General features: G+C 54.2%; 1 protein-coding gene across 1 annotated transcript in view; it reads left to right on the top strand.

Moving 5' to 3' along the window:
• Nucleotides 1-826: 826 nt before the first annotated feature.
• The window catches only part of LOC144767962 (uncharacterized), a 58,243-nt gene continuing 39,163 nt past the window's right edge, over nucleotides 827-19,906 (top strand). The window contains exon 1 of the mRNA XM_078651320.1: nucleotides 827-951. The gene's annotated coding sequence lies outside the window, so the exon portion shown is untranslated. The remainder of the gene's footprint in view (nucleotides 952-19,906) is intronic.

Below are 19,906 nucleotides of genomic sequence, written 5' to 3'. Positions count from 1 at the left end.
CAAACGTCAATTGGTGAAGGTTTCACCTCAACAAGCTGACATAATAAAAAAATTCAAGAAGGAGACTATGGATTGTTCTGAGTGGTGCCATTGGTTAGATGACCCAACAAACACTAATAATCGTGTAAATGATCTAAGTCAACCTGATCCGTTACAATCAGACCGGGGTCAACAACCAAGCACCAGCATAGTTTTACCTCCTATTTCACGTTCTAGGGATGTTTTTTCTTCACAGGCAACATCTTCACGCGGGAGAGTTATCAAAGAACCTATGAGGTTCAATGACTTTGTAAGATACTGATTTAATGTTAACCTATTCTTATTTCCTCCATTCACTTGTTTTCATTATTATAAGGGGGAAGGTGATGTAGTGGTCACTTTAAGTGGCGCGTGTCGTCCGCGTTGTATTCACGCGAACGACACGCGCAATATAGTATTATGATTTGAATGTGTTATTTATCAATGTTACATCCTCGCGCGATGCCGACACTCGGTCAACCTTCCTAACGGAAGACAGACACTTCGTTGGGATCTGACCGTGAGCAGAGGCATCGCGCATCGGGTGGAGTTATTCTATAATATTGGAATAAACATTCTCCTAACTCATCATCGTTTCTATGGAGTTATTGATCTTAACACTCTGCCCCCGCTGACCCGGATACTATCACACTCACAAGCCTGAGGAGAGCTCAGCAGCATCTGTTACTGACGCTGACCTCCCTGACCCGGAAGCAGACATTACTGAGAGGGCGGGGACGGGGTAATGTTATACTGAAGGGAGGCTTCTTTCGGCCTCCGCTGCTGGTGCTGACGCTGCCCCCGGTGACCAGGATACTGTTCGCCTCACAGGCCTGAGGAGAGCTCCATCGGCTCCGTTGCTTCTGCGAAGTGAAACTGTCCATTAGTTTCCTACAGTGCAGGAGAAGAGACTCAGGAAAGAGGAGAGAGAGGGTGAGACTGGGGGGGGGGGGAGGGGGAGGTGAGTCCAGGGGTGTAGGGGGAGGTGAGTCCAGGGAGGGGGAGGGGAGGGGAGGGGAGGGGAGGTGAGTCCAGGGGGGAGGGGAGGGGAGGTGAGTCCATGAGAGAGGGGAGGTGAGTCCAGGGGGGGAGGGGAGGTGAGTCCAGGGAGGGGGAGGGGAGGGGAGGTGAGTCCAGGGGGGAGGGGAGGGGAGGTGAGTCCATGAGAGAGGGGAGGTGAGTCCAGGGGGGGAGGGAAGGTGAGTCCAGGGGTGTAGAGGGGAGGTGAGTCCAGGGGGTGAGAAGGGAGGTGAGTCCAGGGAGGGGGAGGGGAGGTGAGTCCAGGGAGGGGGAGGGGAGGGGATGTGAGTCCAGGGGGGGAGGGGAGGTGAGTCCAGGGGGGGAGGGAAGGTGAGTCCAGGGGTGTAGAGGGGAGGTGAGTCCAGGGGGTGAGAAGGGAGGTGAGTCCAGGGAGGGGGAGGGGAGGTGAGTCCAGGGGGGGAGGGGAGGTGAGTCCAGGGGAGTAGAGGGGAGGTGAGTCCAGGGAGGGGGAGGGGAGGGGATGTGAGTCCAGGGGGGAGGGGAGGGGAGGTGAGTCCATGGGGGAGGGGAGGTGAGTCCATGGGTGTAGAGGGGAGGTGGGTCCAGGGGTGTATAGAGGAGGTGAGTCCAGGGGTGTAGAGGTGAGGTGGGTCCAGGGGTGTAGAGGGGAGGTGAGTCCAGGGATGTAGAGGGGTGGTGAGTCCAGGGATGTAGAGGGGAGGTGAGTCCAGGGATGTAGAGGGGTGGTGAGTCCAGGGGTTTAGAGGGGATGTGAGTCCAGGGGTTTAGAGGGGATGTGAGTCCAGGGGTGTAGAGGGGAGGTGAGTCCATGGGGGAGGGGAGGTGAGTCCATGGGTGTAGAGGGGAGGTGGGTCCAGGGGTGTAGAGGGGAGGTGAGTCCAGGGATGTAGAGGGGTGGTGAGTCCAGGGATGTAGAGGGGAGGTGAGTCCAGGGATGTAGAGGGGTGGTGAGTCCAGGGGTTTAGAGGGGAGGTGAGTCCAGGGGTGTAGAGGGGAGGTGAGTCCAGGGATGTAGAGGGGTGGTGAGTCCAGGGGTGTAGAGGGGAGGTGAGTCCAGGGGTGTAGAGGGGAGGTGAGTCCAGGGGGGAGAGGGGATGTGAGTCCAGGGGAGTAGAGGGGAGTTGAGGCTAGAGGGGAGCTCTATTGACTTAATTAACTAAAAGGCAGACGGGTTGAGAAAAGCCCAGATTGTGAAACAACTGTTGTTCCGACTGACGATGCTTGTATGCTGGATGTCATGTAGCAGATCTTTGGTTATAAGAGCTTAAGATCTAAGAGGTATTTTCGCCTGAAGGGATGTCTTGCCACATTTCTAGATAGAATATCACCTTTCCTAAATGTTTCATATTCAGGTTTCCCTAATGAGCCTACATTTTGTGTTGTACAATGTTTGAAAGCGTATGAGCTTTGCTCGATGGGATTCAAGCAAGATCCTGAAGGCCATTTGTTGATTGCCAAAAGCCATATGGTCCTGTCAGATCAGCTGATCTGGTCAGATGGGTTGGGCATTTTATGGCAGAAGACCGGGTTGACATGAGTAAATTTGGGCACACTCAGTCAGGGGCTCAGTGGTGTCCAAAAATTTTTTATTATGCGCCAGGTTAGATGATCTAATGATTGTATAGATTGGTCATCTGATTTTACTTTCAAGACATTTTATTATAAACCAATATCCAATGTGCCATCTGTGCTCGTTGACCAGCTTTAAACAAGCATAATCTCAGCCTCCGGTCCGGGCACAGGATGAGGATTATCCCAGTGTTAGTCAACATGTGCATTAGATGTGAATTAGGTCCTGAATATTATGTTGGTGCTGCGTATACTCCATCACAAAAGTGACAGAATATGCATACCGCCAACATTAGGGTCCATCTGCTTGATTTAAATGCAGGTGAGCTTTCAGTGTGTCCCTAATGAGACTACTTTGTCTCCGCCGTGGCATAACTTCTCCAACAGCCCTCAGGAGTAAGAGCCATTGGAGAAATGGATACATGCCCGTCCAGTTTAGATCCTGGACATGTAGTAATTGTATGCTGTTTCTTACTGCCAGAAGGAACAATAAAAGCATTATAATGCTCCACTCGCCATGGGAGAAGACTCTCATGGCGAAAGGAGCATTATATTTTTTGTTTACAAAAAGAAAATCTAGTTTCAGGATTTTCTTTTTGCAAACAATAAACAATTACTCCATGCTACAGGGCTGCGTCCTGCTGGCACAGCCCCGTAGAAGAGAGTAATACACATTGCCAGGAACCGCCGTCATATTTTGATAAATGACTGCCTGCTTGGTGGTCATTTATAAATCAGGTGGACGGCTCTCCACCATGGGTATGAAGTAATATATTCTGTTCCATTGGCAAAACTGCAGGCCATCCTCCAAGTAATAAATCAAGCCCTTAATCTTATATTCCATAATTGTGTCTTGTTTGAATATGTTCATTTGAAGTCCCTCTCTATTCTTTGAATGTTCTGTTTTGGGTTGGACCTTACCTTGTTTGATGTATTGAGCATTAGTGCAGGAAAGGCCTCTTTAGGAAGGGGCCAGGTCTTATAGGTATTGTGCCATTAACAGGTTGGATCTGTGATTCATCTAGAGTTGCTGTCTTTAGTGACAAAAGTTTCACTTCCATGACCTCCTGGAGGGTTCTGCTCTATAGTGGAAATCCGGATCGTTAAAATTCTGTTTGTTTACAGTGACTTTTTGTTCTTCTGGAAGTGAAGTTCCAAGTTGTTGATCTTTTGGTCAATTGAGCACAGAGAGAAGAATAGTTTTGGTGCCTCTGATTGATAAAGGGACATGTATGCTCTGATTAGTCACTGAATTGATGGTAAATGTAGTTTTTGTGTTTGACTGTCTTAATGGCTGCTGCGAATATTGCAGCAAAGATTGAGAAGCATAATCCTCACCTTTGTATAGTTAAGAGAATTGATAGTTCTTGACACAAAACTTGCTTAACATTTTATCCTTCAAAATCTTCTGTTACGTTGTACACTCCAGTGCACATGAACAGTTTCAACTCACAGAAAGCCCTTTAAATGTTCAATTATGGCATCCACTCCAGTGAGCGAGAACAGCTTCCGGTTTAAGATGCATGTATGATACCCCTCCATCTCTAGGACTCGCTGAGGCCACATGTCATGTGTTACTATGTACTGCAGGAGAGGGATTAGTTTATAATATTCTTCAGCCAGACAACCGTCATCGCAAATGTACTATAAAAAGTTCCCATGCTTCTCTGTTTTAAAAAAACCATATTTTATTGATTTTTATGCTGAACAATCCAGCGAGACAGCGAATCATATGTAACAAAATACATATCAGAGTTTCCTACTGTAATCAGAGGGCGATCATTACAACGTACTTCTATTCTGTAAAGAGGTGTTACCACCGTAGAAGATGCAGTAACTGTGTTGTAACTCGTAGTAGCAGTACTGGTGTCACTGTTATATTCATTCATTCTACATCAACTTATCATACCCCCGCCTTACTGTAAATTACAACTAAACATTCCCATCCCCTTCCTTCCCTAGACTCTCTCCTGTCCTCCCATGAGCCGATAAATAAATGGTTTAGTCCCTGTTCGTATTTATATTTCCAATTAATTGGTTTACAGCTGTGCGTGTATCTGGTTAGTTCATGTCTAGGGGGATCTGTTTTTGGTTTTCTACGTTTTGTATTGGTGGGTGAGTATCTAAACTACAGCGTCTTAATGTAATGAAGCATCAGAGGATTTTAAAGAGTTCAAGCAATGCGTCCCATTCTAGTGAAATAGGGGTCTTTCATAATCCCCTGGTTTCCTCCCTCCTTATTGCCATGCTTTCGGCCCTTCCCCATCTGACTACTTCTCCATGCCAGGTCAGCATTGCAGGGGGCAATGCGGATTTCCACCTCATAATAATTGAGGGGTTTTCCAATATTAGGGATAAGTTCGCAAATCAGGTTGCACTGTTTGTTTCTTGCGTTTACGGCGCAGTCCTAGTATACAGTATTCTGCGGTGTGTGTCCCTATTATGTTTGTAACAGTTCCATAGACCTTCATCACATTTGCCCAGAAGGGGAGCAATCGAGGACAAGCCCATAACATATGTAGCAGATCAGCAGTCTGTGCAAAGCATTGGGGACAGTGATCTCCCACCTCCGGGTACATCTTTTTTTAATTGGTGCGGTGTCAGGTAGGCCCTTTGTAACACCATGTGTTGAATAAGTTTTAATTTGGCATTGCAGGATACTTTTTTGGGGTATTCTAATTTGATATCCCATTCCTTGTCAATTGTTTCTTTACCTATATCAGTGCTCCACTTTTCTCTGAGCGCCTCCAGTGAAACTGCTGTGTGGGAGCGAATTCCCTTGTTCAGCCATAGAAATTCCTTCCATTGCCCATAAGGTGTAATGTATGCACTAAATTGTGTGTGGGGGGCTCTGCTATCTAGTGCCCAGTTCCGTCTAATGTACCCACTGATGCTCGCATGTAGAATGTAAAGTGAATTTGGTACCCCTTGCTTTCCAACAAAGTTCTCATGGTCTAATAAAACACTGTCAGCGAACAGCATCCCAACAGTGTTCACACCTTCTCCTGTCCATCCGGAGATGCTTCTAGTTTTTATTACTCTTGTTTGTGTGGGGATCCCTAACCATGGAACATTAGGGGCGTAGGGGAGTAACCTCTTAGTGTATTGGATTGTTTTTTTCAATACCTGAGGGCTGTTTTCAGCAAAGGGGGAGCCGCTATTGGGGTCCTTCCTCCAGGGTATGGAGGGTCCTCTGCTCTGGTGTCTGTTGCGTCATCCCTGTCTTATGGAGGGTCCTCTGCTCTGGTGTCTGTTGAATCATCCCTGTCTCATGGAGGGTCCTCTGCTCTGGTGTCTGTTGCGTCATCCCTGTCTCATGGAGGGTCCTCTGCTCTGGTGTCTGTTGCGTCATCCCTGTCTCATGGAGGGTCCTCTGCTCTGGTGTCTGTTGCGTCATCCCTGTCTCATGGAGGGTCCTCTGCTCTGGTGTCTTCTGTTGCGTCGTCCCTTTCTCATGGAGGGTCCTCTGCTCTGGTGTCTGTTGCGTCGTCTCTGTCTCATGGAGGGTCCTCTGCTCTGGTTGCTGTTGCGTCATCCCTGTCTCATGGAGGGTCCTCTGCTCTGGTGTCTGTTGCGTCGTCTCTGTCTCATGGAGGGTCCTCTGCTCTGGTTGCTGTTGCGTCATCCCTGTCTCATGGAGGGTCCTCTGCTCTGGTGTCTGGTGCGTCGTCCCTGTCTCATGGAGGGTCCTCTGCTCTGGTGTCTGTTGCATCATCCCTGTCTCATGGAGGGTCCTCTGCTCTGGTTGCTGTTGCGTCATCCCTGTCTCATGGAGGGTCCTCTGCTCTGGTGTCTGTTGCGTCATCCCTGTCTCATGGAGGGTCCTCTGCTCTGGTGTCTGTTGCGTCATCCCTGTCTCATGGAGGGTCCTCTGCTCTGGTGTCTTCTGTTGCGTCGTCCCTTTCTCATGGAGGGTCCTCTGCTCTGGTGTCTGTTGCGTCATCCCTGTCTCATGGAGGGTCCTCTGCTCTGGTGTCTGTTGCGTCATCCCTGTCTCATGGAGGGTCCTCTGCTCTGGTGTCTGTTGCGTCATCCCTGTCTCATGGAGGGTGCTCTGCTCTGGTGTCTTCTGTTGCGTCGTCCCTTTCTCATGGAGGGTCCTCTGCTCTGGTGTCTGTTGCGTCGTCCCTGTCTCATGGAGGGTCCTCTGCTCTGGTTGCTGTTGCGTCATCCCTGTCTTATGGAGGGTCCTCTGCTCTGGTGTCTGTTGCGTCATCCCTGTCTCATGGAGGGTCCTCTGCTCTGGTGTCTGTTGCGTCGTCCCTGTCTCATGGAGGGTCCTCTGCTCTGGTTGCTGTTGCGTCGTCCCTGTCTCATGGAGGGTCCTCTGCTCTGGTTGCTGTTGCGTCATCCCTGTCTTATGGAGGGTCCTCTGCTCTGGTGTCTGTTGCATCATCCCTGTCTCATGGAGGGCCCTCTGCTCTGGTGTCTGTTGCGTCATCCCTGTCTCATGGAGGGTCCTCTGCTCTGGTGTCTGTTGCGTCATTCCTGTCTCATGGAGGGTCCTCTGGTCTTGTGTCTGTGGCGTCGTCCCTTTTTTTTCATGGAGGGTCTGCTGCTCTGGTGTCTGTTGCGTCGTCCCTGTCTCATGGAGGCTATGACCTGCAGTCCAGTATGATAGCCTTTAAAGTTTACCCGCATAGCAGTGTGCCACAAAGTCCGGGACCCCCAAGCCTCCCTGGTCAGTACTCAGCTGAATTTTCAAGAGCCCCACTCTCCTGCGGCCCCACCCCATATTAATTCTAAAAGCAGCATGTTCAAGGTCTTGAAGCTGTTTTTTGGTACTACTACTATGGGCAGATTTGTGAAATAATATAGCAGTGTTGAGAGCTGTTGGACCCGGCCTCGTGGCGTGGTCCTACCCCTCCCGCATGGCGGACCCTGGACGACATCGGCCCTCCTTCGACCCGCTGTCGCCCCTCCGGACACCACCCTCAACGAACTCTCGACGAGAGCCGCCCCTGGCAAACCCCGGCTCTCCCCCTCTGGAACCCGGCGAACCCGGTTCGCCCCAACTCTGCAGGTCCGGTCACCACCCCGGGCCACCCTCTCAGGCCCGACTCCATCTTGGGCCCATCACGTCCCGAGCACGTGGCCTCGGCCCAACCCCGGCCACGGCCCAGCGAAGCCCCGACATCGTGGCACCAAGATCAACCCAGGTGGTAAAGTGGCCACTTGACGGATCCCGGAGGAGAGGAGTTTCGATGGCCCTCCAGTCGTCCCCGGACGCCTGGTATCGATCGCCCCCCGGCCTCCCTGGGCGCTGGCTCCACCCTCCTGCTGGGTGTCTGGACACCTTCATCCCGGCCCCTCTGACCCCCAGGCGAGAGGGTCCGGACATCAAAGGACTCCAGTCCTATATCTGGGCCAGCCCTGGATCAGGAAAGCATTGTATCTGGGAGTCGAAGCCCTGCTGACGCTGTGCGGCTCTACCAAGCTGAACCATCCGCCGAGCCCTGCTGACGCTGTCGCGGCTCTACCAAGCTGAACCATCTTCGGAGCCCTGCTGACGCTGTCGCGGCTCTACCAAGCTGAACCATCCGCCGAGCCCTGCTGACGCTGTCGCGGCTCTACCAAGCTGAACCATCCGCCGAGCCCTGCTGACGCTGTCGCGGCTCTACCAAGCTGAACCATCTTCGGAGCCCTGCTGACGCTGTCGCGGCTCTACCAAGCTGAACCATCTTCGGAGCCCTGCTGTCGCGGCTCCCGGCACCCCCCCAGCTCGAGGATTGAGAGCTGTGCGCAGGGTTGCCCAGTACCAGCTGGTACCAAGACTGTCCCGCTACCCCCTTCCCCGGACATTGAGACTTTGTTGGGAGCCCACGATCCCCCTGTACATATTGCTGCGGAATCTTACCTTTATTCATTATATAAAGACTCTTAAACCTACTCTGGTGTAGTGTCTCTCTGTGGTGGTGTGATTGCTCGGCTGTTACAATAGTAGGAGAGGAGCCTCGCCAAGGAGGCCTCTCGACGGCGCTCGGCCAATTCCATACGGAAAGGTGGGTTTCGGGGCGGCAGTCAGACATCTTCTGTCTCCCCTGGAATCGCCTTTCTAACCTTGGTGGCAGGCGACGGGATCCGAGCCGACGCATATCGTACAGCGAGCAACTCGCCCACTACTAACAGAGACCACAGCAACCATGAGCGATAAAGAAGCCGGAACGACCGCAGAGTTCCAGAAGGAACTACTGGAGGATTACACACATAAAGAACTCAAACAGTTCTGCAAAAACTTAGGTATCGCTACCACCGGACTAAGTACCAAAGAAGACTTTAAGGAAGCGCTGCAAACATGGGTGGAGGCCCGAGAGACACCACCCCGACCGGAGGTGAACCGGTCCCAGACGTGCACCAGGGGACCTCAGCAGCCCCCGTAGAGGAAAGAAACACCAACCGAGATCCGGGCCTCTCCCACGAAGATGCCCGAGAACGAGAGAGAAGCCGGCTCCACGAGTTGGAGCTCGCCCGACTCCGGCTGGATGGAGAACTCCAGCTAGCGGAAAAGAAAATCGCCCTTGAGCAACTAAGGCTGCAAGGAGACCTAGAGGAAAGACGGAGACAGAGCGAACTAGAAGAAAAGAAACTCACGTTCGAACGCGAGCGTGGCCTCAAAGAGCTGGAGATCAAGGCCAAGAGCGAAGAAGCTGGTGCCGCGGTGCTCCGCAACCCCCCGCCTCCTGCCGACCCGAAGGTCCACATTCCCAAGGATGTCGTCAAAGAGTACTACAAAAATGACGACATCCAGCAGTGGTTTAAGGCCTACGAAGTCGCCATGGCCGCGCACCGCATACCCCGAAAAGATTGGGGTGCCGGCCTATGGGGGAGATTCGTCAGCGAAGGAAGAGACACCCTGCTGGACCTGGCCGACGACGTGATGTCCTCCTATGATCACATGAAGGACGCCCTGCTCACCCGGTATGGACTCACCCCTGAGATGTACCGGCAAAGATTCCGAGACTGTAAAAAGATCCCCGGTACTACGTGGGTGGAGTACGTGAACTTTTATAGCAGAGCGCTAGAAGGGTGGATAAAGGGCAGCAAAGTGACCACCTACGAGCAGCTGTTCGACCTCATCGTATGGGAGCACCTCTCCAACAACTGCTTTGTCGAGCTCCGACAGCATCTACTCGACAGCAAGCTAACCGAGCCACGGAAACTCGCCGTCGAGGCCGATCGATGGGTGAGCACCCGGGTCCCCCAGACCCCGATAGGAGAATCCGGACGGAACATGCAAGGGCACCCCCGCCAGCGAGGCGGCGGAGGAGGCCAGGACCGGAGCCGAGACTTCCCGCCGGTGCCGCCCCGGAGTCCCCCCCGGGGGTCGCCCCAGAACAACACTTCACCATCCCTGACCCGAAGAGGGGCATCCCCAGCACGACCGGGGCCCCACCCGAACCTTACCTGCCACAGATGCCAGCGGCCAGGTCACTTCGCCAGTGACCCCCAGTGCCCCATGAACCAGCGCACCGGCGTGGCCGGACCTCCAACCCGCCAAATCGCTGCCACAGCCCTGGGGGAAGGAGGAGAGGAAGAAGAAGAGGTCTACAACGAGGACCAGACCGAGTGGGAGCCAGCCGCCATGGCCCTAGTCTGTCTGGGCGAGAGAGACATGATTCCCCGGGCTCCACTCCCTAGCAACACCCAAAAGTACCGTCAGTGGGTCAACATTAATGGGCGCCGGACCGAAGCACTCCGTGACACTGGAGGCAGTGTGACAGCCATCCGCTGCCACCTGGTGACCCCCGAACAAATCCTACCGAATGTGCTGTGCCCCGTGCTGGCCGCCGACAATTCCGAGACCCTGTGCCAGATGGCCCACATCCCCTTCGAGTGAGGAGGGGGGTCGGGCATGCTAAAGGTGACCGTCAGGGACGACGCCCCTGTGGACTGCCTCCTCGGAAACGATCTCGAGAGTTCTCCCTGGGCCCAAGTCGAGCGGAGAGAGCATCTGGGGATGCTGGGGCTACCCGAGTGGGTTTGTGTGACAACCCGATCCATGGCAGCTCGGGCCCCGGCGCCGGCGGAGGCCGCCCGACCGAAGAACAGGAATGGCCCGCACCTCCGCCACCCACCATCGATGAAGAAACCGGCCTTGAGCCCGGGCCACCAGGGCCCACCCGCGAAGACCTCGCCGAACTCGGCGACATCCCGGAACTAAGCCAATGGCGCCAGGAAGGTGGTCCCACCCGAGAACAATTCCGGCAGGAACAGAAGACCTGTCCCTCCCTCGAGGGGACCAGGCAGCAAGCCGCCGCTCAAGCCGCCGGGGACACGTCGGGGTCCCACTGGGTCTACTGGGACCACGACCTCCTATACAGTGAACAGAAAAGTGCGGAACTGGGGGCCAGCCGAGTGTTGGTGGTCCCCCTACGATTCAGAGACTTCCTCTTAAACCTGGCACACGACGGGCCCCTCGCCGGGCACCTGGGGCAGGACAAAACTTACAGCCGCCTGGTGACCCACTTCTACTGGCCTAAGATGCGCAGCGATGTCAGCAATCACTGCAGGACCTGTCCGACCTGTCAAGCCAGCGGGAAGAGCGGGGGGAAAAGCCAAGGCCCCGCTCCAACCCTTTCCCGGGGTGACAACCCCCTTCGAGCGAGTAGGGATCGATATCGTGGGGCCCCTGGACCCCCGCACCTCACAAGGACACCGCTTCATCCTCGTCCTAGTGGACCATGCCACCCGCTACCCAGAAGCCATCCCCCTCCGGACCATAACGGCCCCCATGGTGGGCCGAGCCCTAATGGGAATCTTCTCCCGAGTGGGGTTGCCCCAAGAGGTCGTGAGTGATCGGGGCACGAACTTTATATCAAAATATATGCGGTCCCTGTGGCAACAATGCGGGGTCACATATAAGTTCACCACCCCGTATCACCCCCAAGGGAATGGACTTGTGGAGCGGTTTAACAGAACACTCAAGGGGATGATCAAGGGCCTAGAAGAACCCCTCCGCCGCAAATGGGACGTCCTACTACCATGCCTCCTGTTTGCCTATCGGGAGGTACCTCAGAAGTCCCTGGGGTTCAGCCCCTTTGAACTATTGTATCGACACCCTGTCCGAGGTCCCCTCAGCCTGGTCAGAGAAGGCTGGGAGAATACAGTCCGAGATGCCCTGCCAGATGTCTACCGGTACCTCCTGACCCTCCGGAACCAGACTCGGAAGTTCCGGGAACTTGCCGAGGCCAATCTAGAAGCCAGTCAGGAGGAGATGAAACGCTGGTATGACCAGAACGCCTCGTCCATCGAGTTCGAGCCGGGCCAACAAGTCTGGGTCATGTCCCCGGTCGAACCCTGTGCCCTCCAGGACAAATGGATGGGGCCCTTCAAAGTGGTGGAGCGCAAGAGCCCCGTCACCTATCTGGTGGACATGGAGTCCCCCAGGAACCCCCTCCGGATCCTGCACGCCAACCGGCTCAAGCCTCACTTTGCCCGCACGGAGCTGAGCCTGCTGCTAGCTACAGATGACGGGGCCGAAGACGACTCCGAGCCCCTGCCCGACCTCCTGAAGTACTCTGAAAAAGATGGCTCCGTCGAGGGAGTTCCCCTCTCCTCCGCCCTGACCCCCGAACAGCACCAGGACTGCCAAGAGCTGTTGGGGCAGTTTGCGGACCTATTTTCGCTTACTCCTGGGGTCACACAGTGGTGTGTCCACGATGTCGACACCGGGGACAGCCCGCCCGTGCGACACCGGGCCTACCGAGTTCCCGACCGAGTTCGGGCCTGCATCTAGTCCGAAGTTGCCAAGATGCTAGCCCTAGGGGTGGTCGAACCCTCAGACAGTCCCTGGGCCAGTCCAGTTGTCCTGGTCCCTAAAGCCGCTACCCCCGGCGCCCCCCCGGAACTCAGGTTTTGTGTCGACTACCGGGGGCTGAATGCCGTCACCAGGACCGACGCCCATCCCATCCCCCGGGCCGATGAACTGATCGATCGCCTGGGGGCCGCCAGATACCTCAGCACCTTCGACCTCACGGCCGGGTATTGGCAGATCGGCCTCACTCCTGGTGCCCAAGAGCGATCTGCCTTCTGGACCCCCGATGGCCACTTCCAATTCAAGGTGATGCCCTTCGTCATGAAAAACGCCCCCGCTACCTTCCAGAGACTAGTGAACAGAGTGCTGGCGGGGCTAGAAGAGTTCAGTGCCTGGACAATATTGCGGTGTACAGCCTCCACTGGAGCGAACACTTGAGACACCTCTGGGAGGTCCTGACGGCCCTCCGGTGGGCCGGACTAACAGTGAAAGCAAGCAAGTGCCAGATAGGCCAATGGTCCGTGACCTATCTGGGGCACCAAGTGGGGAGCGGCCAGGTGGCTCCCCTCCAACCCAAAGTCGACGCCATCGTGGCCTGGGAGCCCCCGGTCACCCAGACAGCAGTCCGAGCCTTCCTGGGGCTCACTGGATATTATCGGCGCTTCATAAAGGACTACGGGAGCATTGTGGGGCTCCTCGCTGAACTGACCTCCAAAAGACTACCACAGAAGGTGCACTGGACCCCCGAGTGCCAAGCAGCCTTCGAGACTCTAAAGACTGCCATGTGCACCGCCCCTGTGCTCCAGGCCCCCGACTACAGCCGAGAGTTTGTGGTCCAAACCGACGCCTCGGAGCACGGCATCGGGGCGGTCCTGTCCCAAGTGAACCCCGAGGGGGTTGACCAACCTGTGGCCTTCATCAGCCGGCGGCTGCTGGCTCGAGAGCAACGATGGAGCACCATAGAAAGAGAAGCCTTCGCCGTCGTTTGGGCCCTAAAGAAACTCAGGCCCTACCTCTTCGGCACCCACTTCCGGGTCCAGACCGACCGCCGGCCCCTGCGGTGGCTGATGCAGATGCGTGGCGAGAACCCGAAGCTGCTGCAATGGTCCATCTCCCTGCAGGGGATGGACTTCACTGTGGAACATCGGCCTGGCAACGACCACGCCAACGCTGACGGCCTGTCCCGCTTCTTCCGCCTTGACGAGGAGAATCCCCAAGAAGATGGGTGACTCTCCCCGCCTTCAGCTGGAGGGGACGTGTGTTGGGCCCGGCCTCGTGGCGTGGTCCTACCCCTCCCGCATGGCGGACCCTGGACGACATCGGCCCTCCTTCGACCCGCTGTCGCCCCTCCGGACACCACCCTCAACGAACTCTCGACGAGAGCCGCCCCTGGCAAACCCCGGCTCTCCCCCTCTGGAACCCGGCGAACCCGGTTCGCCCCAACTCTGCAGGTCCGGTCACCACCCCGGGCCACCCTCTCAGGCCCGACTCCATCTTGGGCCCATCACGTCCCGAGCACGTGGCCTCGGCCCAACCCCGGCCACGGCCCAGCGAAGCCCCGACATCGTGGCACCAAGATCAACCCAGGTGGTAAAGTGGCCACTTGACGGATCCCGGAGGAGAGGAGTTTCGATGGCCTTCCAGTCGTCCCCGGACCCCTGGTATCGATCGCCCCCCGGCCTCCCTGGGCGCTGGCTCCACCCTCCTGCTGGGTGTCTGGACACCTTCATCCCGGCCCCTCTGACCCCCAGGCGAGAGGGTCCGGACATCAAAGGACTCCAGTCCTATATCTGGGCCAGCCCTGGATCAGGAAAGCAGTTGTATCTGGGAGTCGAAGCCCTGCTGACGCTGTCGCGGCTCTACCAAGCTGAACCATCCGCCGAGCCCTGCTGACGCGGCTCTACCAAGCTGAACCATCTTCGGAGCCCTGCTGACGCTGTCGCGGCTCTACCAAGCTGAACTATCCGCCGAGCCCTGCTGTCGCGTCTCTACCAAGCTGAACCATCCGCCGAGCCCTGCTGACGCTGTCGCGGCTCTACCAAGCTGAACCATCTTCGGAGCCCTGCTGACGCTGTCGCGGCTCTACCAAGCTGAACCATCTTCGGAGCCCTGCTGACGCTGTCGCGGCTCCCGGCACGCCCCCAGCTCGAGGATTGAGAGCTGTGCGCAGGGTTGCCCAGTACCAGCTGGTACCAAGACTGTCCCGCTACCCCCTTCCCCGGACATTGAGACTTTGTTGGGATCCCACGATCCCCCTGTACATATTGCCGCGGAATCTTGCCTTTATTCGTTATATAAAGACTCTTAAACCTACTCTGGTGTAGTGTCTCTCTGTGGTGGTGTGATTGCTCGGCTGTTACGATAGTAGGAGAGGAGCCTCGCCAAGGAGGCCTCTCGACGGCGCTCGGCCAATTCCATACGGAAAGGTGGGTTTCGGGGCGGCAGTCAGACATCTTCTGTCTCCCCTGGAATCGCCTTTCTAACAAGAGCATATCCATTTTTGAAATGGCAGCTCTCCCCGCCACTGAAAGTGGTAATAAGGTCCAGAATGCGATCTGATTTTAAGTGCCTTGGTTGCACGTAATAGGTTACCGTCCAGTAGTTCCTGCGTTCCCCTATATATTTGTATGCCGAGTTATTTGAAAGTAGTAGGCTCAACTGGGAATGCCCAGGGGCCAAAGTGGATCGGCTCTACCCGTGCTGTGTCATTGAACTAGTAGGCATACGATTTGGGCTCATTCATGGAAAGGCCTGAAAGACTTTGGAAGGGAACAAATATACTTGAGATGGGCTCAAGATCACCCTGTAGGTTGTTTAAATAAAGAATAATATCATCTGCGTATGATGAGAGAATATGGTTGCTGTTTCCGATCCTAATACCCTTTTCTGTTGCAACGGAGCGTAGTTTGATGGCTAATGGTTCGAGTGCTAATATGAACAAAAGCGGAGGCAGCGGGCATCCCTGACGCGTGCCACAGGCTACCGCATAAGCCTGTGAAATGTGGGCACCCGTGCGGGCCCGTGCAGTAGGTGCCGTGTATGATAAGTTAACCCATCTCACAAACTCCCTCTGGATAACAAATTTCAAAAGGGCAGTTAGCATGTATTTCCAGCTTAGTGTGTCAAAAGCTTTCCTCAGGTCTAGGGAGATTTAACCAACTTCAGTGTTATCCGCAGTTGTAGAAGTCAATATGCGGTATAGTCGCCTAATACTGAGGGAGGTGTTTTGGGCAGGCATGAAACAGCATTGATCTATGTTTAGTAGTTTTGGCAAATATTGAAGTAGTCTACGGGATAATATTTTTCTTAATATTTTATATTCGGTGTCTAATAAAGAGAGAGGTCGGTATCCGGACATGTCCCTGGGGTTCCTGCCTAGTTTTGGGAGGGAAGTGACCAGTGCCTGCCGTGAAGTAGGAGGGAGGGACCCTGTGTCTAGTGATTCCTGGTACAGGCGCCCTAATTGGGGGACCAGTACCGTGAGAATATCTCATAAAGCTCCACGGGAGGCCGTCCAGGCCCGGGGTTTTGTTTCTTGGGATGTTCTTTTATAGCTTCTGTAATTTACATTTTTGAAATGGGTTCTTGTTAGAAATGGGATTTTTGGTTGGCTAAGGCTTGCGCCAAAGTCAGGCAGAAACCATCATTCTAAGTCAGGGCAAGGAAGTCACCCGCCAAGATAACCCCTGCTCACCCTCTTGGTAGCTTGGCACGAGCAGTCCGGCTTATCTCAGAGACGATGTGTAAAGCATTTGCGCACGCACCCACCAGCAACAACATCCAAGGCCCCCCACAAAAGGAACTCCACACAAGGTTATATAAAAATAGCCTTTGTATTATCAAAACACATCAGAATCATAATCACAGGATGTACATTGTGCCAACTGGCACGGGCAAGATTTACAAGGGATTATATGTACACAGGACAGGGCCACACGGACCACTGTCAGGAATAAGCACTTGGTAGAACTAGAACATAGAACAAGCAGAAGCTTCACACATGATGCATAGAAACACATTCAGAGGTATAGGCTAGAAGCTTACACATGAAGCATGGAAACCCATTCAGAGGTATAGGCTAGAAGCTTTGCACATGATGCATAACAACACATTCAGAGGTGTAGGGAAAACACATGATGTATAAAAACACATTCAGCGTTGTCAGTGAAGACACATGACGCATAAAAACACATTCAGCGGTGTAGTGAAAACACATGACTTATAAAAACACATTCAGAAGTGTCAGTGAAGACACATGACGCTTAAAAACACATTCAGATGTACCAGAACACACGGTGCGCAAAACATACAACACACAGTACATTTCCTAGCACCCTACGAAGCACATAACTCACAACAAAGTCCAGGTTGCGCCACTGCGCCAAACACCTAAACGTAGCAGCTGCCCAGTACTTGCTGGGCAGCTGGGGACAGGGACAGAACACGGCCTAAATGCTGCAGCTGGCACTAAGTGCTGCGCAGCTGGGGAAGGCCAATGTAGGGATGAAGGTGTGCGACTCACTCCTGAGTCAAAGTACATGTCCCTAGAAAGAAAAGAACCTAAATCGAGCAGCTGCCCACAAAGTGCTGGGCAGCTGAGGTCAAAACTGCGTCAGGGGGCTCTCGCTAGCCCTTAGAAACAAATTGCGCCAACATTGGAGCCCTCTAGGCTCTAGAACACTACATGTGCCCTCTGGCTCCTCAAACACAAAGACTGCGCAAAACTGAGCCATCGGGCTCTCTAGATTACCGGGGCCTTGGAGCCACCGGGCTCTTTAAAGAAATACATGCCCCCAAGTTGAAGCGGCCCGCTGCCATTGGGCCGCTCTGAAAACGGGCACTGCGCTGGTATGGGCACGGGGGGGAGCGGGCACCGACAACGTGCCCGACACCACCACCCCCATAAAACAACCAAGTGTGGGCCCCTCTGGGCCCGAGTAGGCACTTGTACCAAATGATGGTGTTCTCAGGCTCTAAAACAAACATGGGGGCGGAGGAACTACCTCGGCTCCTCGAACAATCATGCCCGCAAACGTTGGAGCAGCCCTCTGCCAAGTGGGGCTGCTCTGAGGGACTCATCGGCATGGTGCCTTCGTTTTGCTTACTCTCCCCCGGCTCTGAACACTCACCGGGCTGCTCTGTCCTTCTCCGGCGGCGGGGGCATCTACGCGCTGGCACTCTGCGGGGCTCTCTCAATCGGGACCCCGCCTCTGCAAGGCACCTGCTTCACTTTCCCTTGGTGGCGGCCCCAGGGCTCTCCATAACTCACCGGAGCCCCGGGCCGCGAGAAGCCCTCCCTCGGCCGGCTGCTTCTTCCTGGTGCCAGCGTCACTTCCATTCGGCGGCCCCGCCCACAACCAGGTGGGCCGCGGCGGGAAGACTCCGAAATGAGGGGTGGGCACCCTCGGTAGGCACATAAAATGTAGACGCGAGGTGGGCACTCGCTAAGGCACACCTAAACGGGGTGGCACCCGTGTTAATTTAAATAAGCACACGGGCAAGGAGAATAATATAGGCACGGCGGCCATCATGCAGGGTGGGCACCTGCGAAGGGCACAAAGAGGGGGGGGTCCCCAGACAGGGGGACTCCCTCACACACAACGCAGCCCAGCGCTGCAGGGTTCCCATGGCGTGCTCCCAGAGGGAAAAACCAAGCGCTCAACAGGCCAGCATTCCCAAAGGAAAATACAGCTCTCTCATGCTGCAAAAGGCTTGCAAAAGTCTTGTGGGCAAGAAAGAAAGTCAAAAAGGGGTCCAGGAGTAAGGAAAAGGAGCAGGCAGCTCCCAGCAAAGCAAGTCCCCCAGTTATCCAGCATCCAGGGGCTGGGCAGGGCCCAGGGAGGCAAGCCTTCCTCTGGGCCCCAGCAGCAGCATGCCCCTGGTAGATTCATGTAGGAACACAAGAATCTTTTACAAGAGGTCACAGCCTCTTTTTATACACAAAATCCCTTTGTCTCCAGGGTGTAGGATCTTAGCAAAACCAGACGCAGCTGGTTTGGGAGCACTCTGATGGGCTCGGCCCCTCTCACTATTCACTGGCCAGGCTAGGGTCATTAGATGCACCACAGGGGGCGGAGCCAGCATTGTGTGGGGAAAGCCCAGCCCTATTCAGGTCCCAGGTGCAGCCCCTCCCTGCCATCAACATGCAGATCTCCCCATTCACCACCAGGGCAGACCCACCCAGACTCCAGGAGCCTGGCACACCAGCCAGCTCCAGCCAATCACAAGTCAGCACATTCACTGCACAGACAGGCCAACTTCTAGAAGTGGCACTTCCACACTAGACACATGAACACCGCACACATCATCGCGCAGCATTTAATCACACGAGTCCGCACATACCAAACTCGCACCTGCACTCCCCACGCATCAGGAATTACCATGGACACTCACATTCCCCATGTATTCCTATGGGAGGGCAAGCCATTCTCACACACGCACTCAGAGAGGGCACACACTTTACACTGCGCCACAGTGCTAAAGTGCGCAAAGACCAGAAATCATTCTAATTATCTAACACTAAAAGGCAAAAAGTTCAGGGGTGAACCTGCCAGAAGGGCCAAGTCCAACAGGTCTGCTAACTCTTTTTGGTGCGCTTCTAGTAATTGGGGTAATACGAGACCATATAGGAACGCCTCCAATGCATGTTCCTTGGGATCGCTAGGTGATGCATATCATTTCATAGTTTCATAATACTTCATAAATGCTGTATTTATGTCCGATTGCGTGTTTACTGTGGTTTCTTCAATCATATTGCTCTCTTGTATGGGGGTTGGAGCAGCTTTCAAAGTCCTGGCCAGGAGAGAGCCAGCCTGATCTGCCTCTGCATGTTGTTTTTGTGTATATGTTCGATAATCTATGACTCGTAGTCACTTTAAGAGACCAGCATGTGTGATGTGAGCCTCTTGTAGGGCCGGTTCCTTTGAGGTCTCAGTGATTGTTGTCTGCTCCAGTCTACTTTCTATTTCTTTTAGCTGTCTATTAATCGTTTGTCGGGCTCCCACTATTGTGCTGATAGCTACACCTCTAATAACTGTCTCAAATGCCTTCCCATTCTACTTGACGTGATTCTGTAGTATCTGCATTTTCTGAGAAATAATTCGAAATAGCTGTGGCTAGGGTGTTGCGAAATACAGAGTCTTCTAGTTTTTGGGGCTGCAGTTTCCATGTTGGGATTGAAGTAGGAATTTTCCCCCAGGAAAATGTAACCTCTAGGGGGTTGTGGTCCGACAGCGTTTTCGCGAAGTATGTGGTTTGGTCAATTTATGCAACTAGGTGCCAAGAGCAAAATATCCTATCTATTCGTGTATGTAACAAATGTGGGGGAGAGTAAAATGAATACTCCCGACCGCTCGGGTTTTTATTGCGCCAAGCATCAGTTAGTGTCCATCCCTTCGTCCATCTATGCAGAGAGGCTTCTTGTTTCTTGGCGCCTGCTCCCTGCAATGGTGGGTGAGAGCGATCGAGGTCTATATCAAGGATTGCATTGTAATCTCCTCCCAGAAGCCAGGGGTATTCTACCCAATCAGCTAGGATATTGTTACGTGTACCTAAGAATGTATC

The sequence above is a fragment of the Lissotriton helveticus genome, chromosome 1_1 (genome assembly GCF_964261635.1).
Source record: "Lissotriton helveticus chromosome 1_1, aLisHel1.1, whole genome shotgun sequence".
NCBI classification, from domain to species: Eukaryota; Metazoa; Chordata; class Amphibia; order Caudata; family Salamandridae; genus Lissotriton; species Lissotriton helveticus.
This window is presented reverse-complemented; position numbering and strand designations above follow the sequence as displayed.